We start from the raw sequence: 11,373 nt of genomic DNA, 5'->3' as shown, positions 1-11,373 counted from the left end.
TTCTATATTCATGTTTTGAAAATACAATGACAAAACCCAATTCACTGGCTGTGAACATTTCATCAAAATTTGGGTTTTCAGAAGCACTTAATCCATACCTAGAACTTAAAGGTCTCCAGTAGGAATGTGAAGGATCAGGTTTTAAATTACCAAAAAGTAAAACCCAAACTAGGTACCAATAGCACATTGCCAACATTAAATTTTTCACATCTCCCCTTTTAACCAATTTTGTTTTGATACATTGTGGAGGAATAAAAGCAGTATTGTGTTTTTTGCAGAGGCTGCTTTCTACTGGACATGCACATGGGGAAAGTGCAAATGATATTGCCCTCATTCATTTTTGAATCACTGTGAATTACACAACTGAACTTTCCGTATTCCAAACATAAACAAACTAAAATGAGCCAAACAATCTCTTTTGGGATGCTCCTCCTCTTTATGAGCTGGTTTTACAGATATACAGGCAGTGTGGTGCTGAGACAGCCACTGGAGTTTTAGGAAACGTTTAGCCAAAAAGCTGAAGAAGGAGAAGCCAAACATCAACTTGCATTTAACTGAAATGGTACAAGGAAATAAGGCTCCGTAAAAGAACATTATTCTGCACTTCTCATTATCCTACAGCCTAGAAAAACTAGTAAAAGATACATTAGCATCTAAGGAAGAAAAAGTATTTTTAATTTCCCATTCTCCCTGACAAAACTAAAATAAAAATCCCTTGCTACTGATAGCTGGAATTTGCCCTCCTGCTGCTAAGGCAGAATAATATCTGTTTCATGAGAACAGAGTTTGCTGTAGGCTACCATCCCTAGCCTCTCTATAGGAAAATCTACAAGTAAATAGACATTAAAATAAGCAGCCATGTTAATCTGTGTCTCCCCACCCAACTCTCTCAATGGAAGGAACTAAAGAGCGTGGCATACCCTGATTAAATAAAGCTGCAAAGCTCAGGGGCAGACTGAACTCTTCCTTCTCCTTGTGCTGCATCTACTGCAGCAGTTTTCTTTGAAGCAAAAAGGCAAAATCTCCAAGGCCAGCTGTTGTCAGTGCTCTTTCTGAGTCCCTGAGCAGCAGATGCTGAAAGTGCTGTGTTTCCAAAGCAGCACCTGAATTTCCAAGCGCCAGCATTACACACAGACAGAAAGAGCAGCTGACCAGGTATGTGTCACTAAGAGCCTTTCTTAGGGTAAAATCAGACAGAAATTGTCAGCAGGAAATAATGACCAAACACTCTGGAGCCACTACAAAATTTGCAGTAGTCCAATGGCAGGAAATTTCTTCAGAAGACAAAAGCATTGCAATCATTTAACTTCAAGACCACCATAACTTTTTCAAGACGTACATGTGTCAATTTAGACTCAAATTCACTGCTGTCTTAGGCAGATACTGCAGAAAAATGCTGCTTCTGGTTGCAAAGGCAACAAAAGAATTAATTCCCCCCTTCTTAAAACAATGGATTTACATGGTTATCATATAACTGTTTACTGAACACATTCAGTGGAAACATAAATATTTCTCTTTTTCTGAAAGGAGGGAAAGAAATCAAAGATTATTTCTGAATTGGAATCAATTTGTTCTTCTGACCTACACTGCAACATTCAAACATTTATATTAATATGATTGATATTTATTTTTATATTAATTTTTTTTCTTAAAGAGTGTTGAAGTATTTAAATTTTAGTACATGGTAGAAAAAAAAAGCAACAGGGGCACTGCTTTAAAGGATCCAGTTTCAAAACATGGATTATAAAATTATGGCCCTACTTGCATGTACTCTTGAGGATCCCACAGTCCACCCAGCCTCCCTGCTTGCCTGGGGACCAAGGAGACAGGCACAGCTCCTGGGCAGACTTTTCAGAGTGCCTTCTTATTTCTTATTTCAAATTTTCCAAGTGTTTGTTGTATTTTTGGTTACAAACCACTACTGCTACCTAAAGCTGGCAGCTGTGCACATCCAGTATCTCCTGGACAGAAAGTGCAGCAGAGTAACCAAGTGACAATGTGTCACCACAGCTTGGGAACAAACCTGGTTCAAAAAAAATACTCCTCATCCTCAGAAAAAATGGTTCCTTGCCATCAAAGTAGAGAACAGTGAAGTGTCACAGCTAAATCTCCTCACCACCTTCCAATACCATGGTTTGCCTGCATCTCCTTTTTTTTCTCCAAGTATTTTCCTCCCCAGACTTATTCCTCCTTCTGATCTCTGCTGTTCTGCAACGTTCCCATGCATTTTGTAGCTATTTACACCTGTGGGAGGTAGGTGCAAACAATGCTGAAGGAAAGATCTCTTGGTACAGGAGGTGACTTTGTACATTCAACACTAACTCTGCTCCATGTCTGTTCCCAGGGGGTTCATTGTGCATTCACAGCACAAGAGGAACAGACATATACCTGTACCTGTGCAAGAAACTGAACAGAAAAAAATAAAACCAAATTTTTTAAGTAGTCTAAATATACTGCATTCATTATCCCATCCCAGCCAGTGTAAGGTGGCATTATAAAACAGAAACCAGGCAGAAAGTGCAAAATTTAGCAAACTTGACTTATTTTCTCAGCTCTGCATGCTGGGAAAACCACAACACTTACCACATTTGTCTCCTGAGTGTGTGTTTCACCTTTTCATGTTACACAATGCAGTAACAAACCCCGAGCTGTAGTGCATATCAGCCTATGTTTACACTCTCTGAAATATTTTTTTATTTGGCCTGACATAATAACTGCACCAGTTGCTCCCATGTGTTATTCCAAAAAAAGTATTATTTTCTTCTGGGTCTTTTGTGTGGTTTTTTCACTTTTGGTGTTTTTCTTTTCAGGCAGAGAGGATCTTCTGACAATCTTAATTGTAAATTTATTTCTCCTTTTCATAAAATTTATTATTTTAAGTGCACGTGGCTTTATTAATATTGTTTTAATGCTGAAGCTCAGTTGTGTGTTCCTAAAATCTCTACTGGGTTTTTTCACTCCATGTACAGCATCAAGCACAAATAGGGTGAATTTACAGACCAAAGCCATCCCTCATCAGACCAATGTAGTGAATCAGACTCAAATACTTTTGTGGGAAGGTGTCCCTAGTTCTGAGTGCATTGTGCATAGTGATTTCTGTCAGATTGATTTACTGATTCCATGGAAGCAGCTGGATTGTTATTTCATAAATTCAGTTTACACGTTTCTTCCAGCAGGTTTTATTGTGTTGCCTACTCACCCCAGAGTAACAAAACCCCAGCACCAGCATCACCTGAGGTACCAGTTAAAGGCTGAAGCACACATGGAGAGTGCTGCTGAGCAGAATACTGGTAATTACTGTGGTGACTTGGTGCAACTGCTCAGCTCTCCTGTGAGCCTTGAACTTTGCCTGCCCACTGATTCATCTAAGAAATTATAACACAGGAAAGGAAGCAGAGCAGCACTGGTCTTAACACACTCTGTGATGCACTCCTGACTTAGGCAATGTTAATTCACTGCAGCCAAGGGCTCTCTATGGTAACCACAAGGTTTATCCCTCAGTAACTACAGTCCACTACAGCCAGTATCTGCTTAGACTCTTACACACTGAATGCAGTTGTTTCCTGGTGAAAACAACAGCAACAATCCCTGTCTCACTGCTGTGCAGCTATGCCCCTCAATTCCCTTTAAAAATTATGTCCCCCCTACATTTGATACATTATTTATTTAATTCAACCTTAAAAAAAAAAATAAAAAAATTGAGCAATTAATTTGCTAAAACTGAACATAACTTTTCTCCCTCTGTAAGCAGAGAGAAATCAGATGTCATGGATCTGATCTGGAGGCAGCTGGAGACACAACAGTTTTAAAGCCTTTTTCCAATGCTGGCCTCTAAAAAGACGTTTTTGAGACCTAAGGAGAATGTTTATGGCATATTCACAGGCATGGATGTCTGTTCATGTCTTAAGTCTTGCAGAATTACTAAAATAGGAGATTAAATTTGCCCTTTTTTATTTACACAATATAAAGGGAAAAGATGAGAACTTGAAGTGAAGAGAATGGTTTCCACAGCAGGTTTGGTGAGTCAGCTGACACTCTTGGTCAGTTTTTACTCAGAGGATCCCCAGTTACAAGAAGGCTCAAGTGACCCAAGATGACTCCTAAGCTCTCAAGCTCAGGCTCATTTCTGCCCACACCCCTTTGTACCTCAGCTCCCTTCCCCTGTGCCCTCATTTCCACACTGGAGGCTCTTGAACCCAGGGGCTGGGGACATGGTAACTCACACTTGCAGGAAATACCACACAATTGGGATTTCCTCTCTGACTGAGGGGTGCCTTTGCTGCTGCTGCTAAAAGAGAGCTTTGTCACCTAAAACTTGGGTGTACTGTCTCTTAAAGCCTCCTCTCCTGGTATATGTGGGTGACTTCTGAGGGTGGAGGAGGTTTTTTAGTTAAAGTGTCCTAATCCTTCCATGAATTCAGTGGTAAATTCAGCAGCAGCAGGTGAATGCATGCACATCCTTCAAGCCCCACACATTCACAGCTTGAAGTGTGGGCACGGGCAGCCACAGTGCTTTAGGGTTCACAGTCTGAGGGTCGTTCTGGCTGTGATTATTCAGCTTCTTTCTGTGTCTGTTCAGCACAAATTGCACATTCTTCAGCCATTTGCTGCTTTTCAAACCTGGCCCATGCAACTCTGTGAATGACAGCGCACTAAGAGGTTACCTTGGGCAAGCTTATTGTATTTTGTGTTTCAAAGCAATTTGGGGTTTCTTAAAATCTTTGACAGATGTAGCGATCCAAAGCAGTAATTTCTACAGACATTGCATGAACTCTCTGTTTGCTAACACGTCTCACTTTATGGAGTCACTGCACATTGTTAAAAAGGTGACAGTGCCCAGATGGCTTTTTCCAAAGAATCCTGTCAGTTTGAAGGACATATGGGCCTTGAAGTGGCTGCATGTGTCTGACTGGGAATATGCATCTTCCCTGTGGCAGCTGTACGATTATCCAATCGATTTTTTTCTCAGTTGCTTAAAAACACGAGTACAGAAACAGAAGCTGGTCATGATGAGCTAATTTCAGCTTCTATTATGATATTTCTAGGCTCATTTTTGACTTTCAGAATGAAGAATTGTGCTGCCCCAGGCCCCTACTGAAGTTACACATGACACCACAGTCCCACAGCTCTGCTGGGAATACCTGAATCCTGGCATAAACTGGCATGCCATGGCCCTGATAAGAGTCAGAAAAAACCTTCCACCAGTCTGACATAAACAAACCCCTCTCCTGCCTCAGCCATTCTTTCTCAATTTTTCTCCTAGCTGGAAACTGTGCAGTTACAGTGAATTTTACTCTCAGCAAAACCATAAATTTTAAAATGAGACAACCTCTTTTTGCTAGTTATCAGCCAAGAGATGGCCTTACAACTATTTGTTTCTTTAATGATTTTATATACATTATCGTCAGGGTGAGTGAAAGTAACAAAGATGAGATAAAGAACAGGAAACAGAAAATGAAGGAAATAGTTAAACATTATTAGGAGCTCCAATGGATCACAGACTAAGACTGAGGACGATGAATGTGATAACCTGAATACAAATGAGTTCCAAATAATTCTTCCTTGTTGCTAACACTTGCATTTATCTACTTGATTTGGGCAATTTGTATAACTGGAAGGTAGTTTCCTGTTCAAAAACGTGATAAAATGCTTTCATTCCGGAATATGTATCTCCATGCACCAGCTAGTCTGGAAAAGCCAGAAGTATGGTAATGAAGTAACATTTTGAAGCCTATGTACAAATAAGGAATCAATAAAATAATGGAGAGAAAGCAAGTGAGACTGCTACTTCTCAGGAGTTATCCTCTCAAAGACTCACTGGTGAATAGAACTCCAGGAATGGAACTCCAATTCATAAAATATCAAAGACAAAACTAAAGCATGCTTACATTAATCCAAGTTTTGAGTAAGTTATTCAACCAAAGCCTTGACCAAGAAGGATTATTAAATAATCCATGACCAATTTGCTAAGTGATACTTTTTAAATATGAAAGACAGCTGGAAAGAGCTTTTGCACAGAGGGTTCAAAGGCTCTGAAAAGACACCCCACCATGCCCGGTTTACTGAAGAAGAAAAGACTCAGCTGCAATCTGACCCACATCAAATTGAGTTTTACAGTGGGTGAAGGCTACAATCTCTCTTGCGTTCATTTTCATCAGATTTATGCTGTCTTTTAACTGCTGAACCTTGGCATTACTGAACTGGGATCCCTTACAGATCCATCTCGATTTATGTTGCATAGACAGGCAACTGCTTTGTCAAAGTCTTATGAGAAGAGGAAGCAGAAACCTACTATTTCAGAATGAGCAACAGAAATTTGTGTTTGTAACAGCTGACGCTGCCTGATGCTCAGCTCCAGGTTTTTTTCAGAGCTTCTGTTTACTGGCTATAAATGTCCACAACTATTAGTCACTGCAATCTCAGCATGCTTTAATTTCACAAAGGTAAGAGCCACCTCTGGTCCTGATCAGACTTTGTGATGGGCTGTTAACCTTTTGCACAGATTGAGGTCCGTATTAGTCCATCGCCTGTAAATCCTCATTTTAGAGCAATTCCTGGAACAAGTTGCTTATCCTGGGGCCAGTAGCTGTGGGATACCTGACACCAAACATTAACAAGCAAAATATAATCTCAAAATAAAGTACAATATTAGTAACTCTCTTTTTCAACAGATCTTTCAAGGTTACCTCAGACCAAAGGAGCAGCAATGGGACTACTTCCTTTCCTCTAACAGCAGGGAGCACTAATTTAGGAAGATTAGGACTCAAGGAGCAGGGAATTTAAACGAGGCCTTCCTGGAGGTTCCTTTACTGGAGATAAATGGTGGCTGTCCATCTCCAGAATGGGTCTCTTATGCATCAACCCTGATTGCCTCTTTGGCTGATTAAAACCATTGAGACCACATTCCACAGCTGGAGATCCAATTCATGGGCTACTGGGCCAATAGATGAGCAAATCCAGCAGACTGAAATGAACACATACTGCTTTAGGAGCTTGAAATGAAATCTGGGTTCACTGAAGCTAAAGGTGTCATTGAAATCAAGGACCCAATTTCATTTCAGATGGAAGTTTCCTGTGTAAAAAGCACAAACCTCACCTAATACTGCTTTTGCTACCTTACAGTGGATAAACTATTTTTCCCTGTGGAAAAAAAACCTTATTTTTTCCTTTTAAGGTATGGCACCAGTGAAATTACACAAAAACAGAATGAATCACATGCCCAGAATTTCCTTTCTTGTCTGTAGGCTTGCACAAAACTCTGAAGTTGACAGAAGAAATCTAAAATTTTTTAAGGTTTGTGTGATTCTTTGGACCAGGACCTTATGGTCTAAATAGAAGCTCTTAGCTTTGCTTTAATTTAACAAAAGAATTTTATATTAAAATTACAATAAAAATGAAAGAAAATCCAAATTTCAAAATCAGTTTAAATCCATCAAAATGTGTATTTTTTTTCCTAAAAAGGAGTTGAAATGAACATTAATTTAAAGACAAAATGATTTATTTTTCAATTGAGATGGAACCAGTTTCATACACTATATACATTTCTGGTGCCAGGTGGAATAAGGATTAATTAAAATGTGGTATGGTAACACAAAGTAGTTTTGATTTTGTACTCTGGTTTTCCTGTTGGTCCTTCCATTTTTCCCTATGCCTTGGTGAGAAGGGTATTTGTTTGGAAGTAGCCATACAAACAGTGACTATATTATAATCACTTCCCAGGAGCAAACTGAGCTGCTCAAGTCACAGTGTAAGGGACATTATCGGGGCTTTCTTCTGTCATAACTGTTTCAGTCAAGAACAAAACCTCTTCTTATCCTAACAGCAGAAGGAAAAAATATTAACTTCCTTTGTCACTAATTAATCTGAAAGTCACTTGAAGTTCCCTGTTATAACGTTAACTGGTATATATTACAATCTTTCCAGAATTATCTCAGCCTTCCTTAGGTCAGAAGACTCAGTTGTCTAATAGAGACTTATCTACGTAATAGTGAGAAATACAAAGCTGTGTTTCGTGTCAGGAGCATACAACCAATGTGTGTATCTGTGATTGTGATATGTGTGGAAACTGACTGTGGGACAGTTATAAAGACAATTCTAATAAATAACTGAGGAAGGAAAGCATGGAAGAAGGCCTTTGAACCTCTCCTTTGTTCACAATTAACCTTTATAAATCTTGATTTAGGAGCATTTGAATTAAAGCTTTAGGGATGTTGCTGTTTGACAGGAACTTTCTGCTTTGAGCTAAAAAGAGTTTTGCAATACTAACCTTTTGAAGTATCATTTTAGAATATTGCTTGTAGTAAGGATCTTTGAAACTATAGCTTTAGATGATATCAAAAGCAAACACGCTTATCCCAACGCCTTAACAAAACAGTGAAAAGCAGCTTGAGAAAGGAGGATCAACTTAAGGACTGATCATTTCAACCAAGGGAAGCTGGACATCACTGTTATGAGATTTATAGTCCTTGCAATTAAAAGGTGAACCCACATCTGGAATCTGGACCTCACCAGCTTGGAGACTTCTTTCTTCTTTCAGAAGCCGGACCCCGCTATCTGGGGATACTCCTTTCTGGGATACATCCTGAGAAAAACTAAATCACAATAGTGTATAGAATTGTGACGTAAAAATTTGGAATACAAACTGCTGAGAAAGCTTATGAGTACCCCTATAAACACCTGTAAGCCCCAACTATCGGTGTGCAGTTGGAGGGAAAATTTCCCCCACTGTAGCCAGCGCTGTATTGCTCATACTTTACCATATTAATTAATAAATTGACTGCTGCTTGAATATTGGCTTAGTCAAGCTTATCATTTATAACACCTTAGATAAACAAAACCCTCCCCCACCAAGGAATCCACATTTTGCTTATAAACTTCCTTCTCCCTAGCAGACAGTCTCGCTGTACCCCATTGCACCCCAGTCGGGTCCGTCCTGGCCACGAGAAAACTCAGACTGAGACTGTTTGCTAGGTTCTTTTCCATCCATCTCCCAGGTAAAACAAAAACACCCAACAATCACCAGCCAGAGGAGTTTTTAATGTTGTGCACTGTGCCTCCCCTAATCCCCGGGAGTCACCCCCACCCAATTTTAAGGTACCCCAGTCCGGTCCGTCCCAGCCACCGGAATACTCACGAAACCCAAGATTCTTGGAAACTAAAATCTCGGAGGTAGTCCTTGATCCAGGGGAAAACTCCTCTCATGTCTGGAATGGAGGGGGTTGACTTTCCCGGGAGCTGCAGCAAGCAGAAAGTGTGCAAATTCACCGGCAGCACTTGACGGACCACGAACTTCACTTGGCAGCAGCGTCCGTGCGCCCTGCAGACAGCTGAGTTGTGCACCAGCGTGCCCCAGTCCCTGCAGGCGATCGGGGCAGGCCCAGGAGCGGCCGTGCCCGACCTCTGCCGCCGGCCGGCAGGGTCACAGTTCGGCTGCTCGGAACGCGGGCTCAGCCTCTGAGATTCATTATAAAGGAAATAAGGAACGACCAGTGCTGGCTTCTCCGAGCCGCTTTATTTCTGTCCCGCGCCAGGATGGCGTTGCTTGGAATCGGCAGCGTGGCACAGGAGCTGTTCTTTGCCGCGGTGGCAGCAGCGCCGGCGTGAGAAGATGGCGCAGCACTCGCAGGCAGCGGCAGCGCGGCGGGGACAGTCTCTGTCCTCACGGCGGGGACAGTCTCTCTCCTCACGGCGCTGGCAGCAGCGGTGCTCGTGTGAGCGATCCCCTCTCGCCAGGAGCCGTGGCTCACGGGAGGCTCAGCGGTGCCGGCAGCGCGGGCAGGAGCGAGGCGGCCGATGCCCCGCGGGGTGACCTCCTTTCCCGGGCGGAGAGGGGTGCCAGCTGCGGAGGGGGAGCCGGCAGGGCATGGGATCCGGCAGAGAGCGGGAGCCGTGCAGCTGGAAGGGCAGACAGTGGCACAGAGCGGGGAGGCAGAGAAAACCGCGGCTTTTGCGTAAGAGAGAGCGGGAAATCGGGGGTGCGGATTAGGTCAGAAGCTGAGATGGGAAAGGCATAAACCCATAGCAAAGAGAGAAACCCTGAACTGACAGGGAACTTACCAGGCTAGGGGAAGAAACCACTCCAAGTGCCCTGGCTAGACAGGAGGCAAACATAGACTGCAGCGGCGGTGCCTGGCTTCCTCTAAAATCGTTGGTTGTCCGCGCTAGCTCGGCCAGCACCGCCGGCAGCAGGGGGGCACTCTCCCGCAGAAGCTTCCTCAGCAGGAGAGCGCCTAAGGCTTTCGCCTTAGGACAGAGGACCACAGGAACAGGTGGTGAGAAGCAGCTGCAACCCGTTGGAGGTAAAAAAGGCGAGAGGCCAGAGACGTGGTAACAGGGGTCAGGTTTATTGGAGGACGTCTGCTGGACTCCGAATAACCCGGAGTTGACAGCATGTTAAATATGAGAACAATCAACCAATAGTAAATAAGAACATGGGAGGAACAACATAACTGACAACTTCGGGGATCCAGACAGGGGGCAACTGGGGAGGAGCCCTGGCCCCTGAACCAATCACAGGCCAACCTCGGTGGAACTTTCTGGGAGAAGGGAGGTGTTTGCCTGTAACTGACAGAGGCTCAGGGCGGGGTGAACAATGTAACAATCAACTAACTGGGAGGGGAATGGGAGGGGAATAGGGTAAGTGGCAGGGCGAGCGAGAGCTGCTGGAGAGAGAGAAAAAGGGAGGAGACCTGAGTGGAACCTTATTACATAATACAACTTATACATACAACATTATACAAAAGCAAAAAAAATGACGCACCACTACAATAGACTAAACATCTTCAAATTGCCATTCCAACCAGACGGGAAAAGACCAAACATACTCAAACCCAGTGCAACAGGAGACCAAACGACCTCAAAAAACCCCACTGCCACAGGCAGAGCTCAGCTGCCCTTGGGGGCTGCAGGAACAGTCAGGTGCCCAAAGAGCCTCCATGGCTGTGCTGAGACCAAGGCTGGAGCAGGGAAATGCAGGGCTGCTGCAGGATGGGGAGAGCATTGAATTCCAGCCCACCCCTCAGCTCTCTGATGATCCCGGCACCATCCTGGGCCCTGTTTCAGACTGCAGCAGAGCAGATGTTGATGGGACAGGAGCCCTGCGGGGCTGTCAGGGACCTGCAGCTTGCAAGGTGCTCTGCTCTCCCTCAGGTGCTCTCGGAGAGATCCAATCCCAGCTGGGCACCTCAGGGCACAAGTGGCACTGCCTGTTCATGGGCACACAGCTGATGGCTGCCTGGAAAGGGGCACAGGTTTTAATACTTGCATATTTCATCATATACAAGCAAACCTTTATTACCTGGGTCACATGAGTACATTTAAGAAATGGCAAAGTTATCCCATCAGGAACAGGAAATTATTTCCTGGATCTCATGG

At 43.2% G+C, this 11,373-nt stretch overlaps 1 long non-coding RNA gene across 1 annotated transcript; it reads right to left on the bottom strand.

Moving 5' to 3' along the window:
* Window positions 1-414: 414 nt before the first annotated feature.
* Window positions 415-10,786, bottom strand: LOC135283171 (uncharacterized). Its single transcript, XR_010349035.1, has 2 exons — window positions 10,057-10,786; window positions 415-9,943 (listed from the first exon to the last, which is right to left on the bottom strand). It is a non-coding gene; the product is annotated as an uncharacterized LOC135283171 (long non-coding RNA).
* Between the last annotated feature and the right edge of the window lie 587 nt (window positions 10,787-11,373).

Source organism: Passer domesticus, chromosome 18 (assembly GCF_036417665.1).
Source record: "Passer domesticus isolate bPasDom1 chromosome 18, bPasDom1.hap1, whole genome shotgun sequence".
Classification (NCBI taxonomy): Eukaryota; Metazoa; Chordata; class Aves; order Passeriformes; family Passeridae; genus Passer; species Passer domesticus.
Note: the sequence above shows the minus strand (reverse complement) of the source record. Positions and strands in the feature narration are given on the sequence as shown.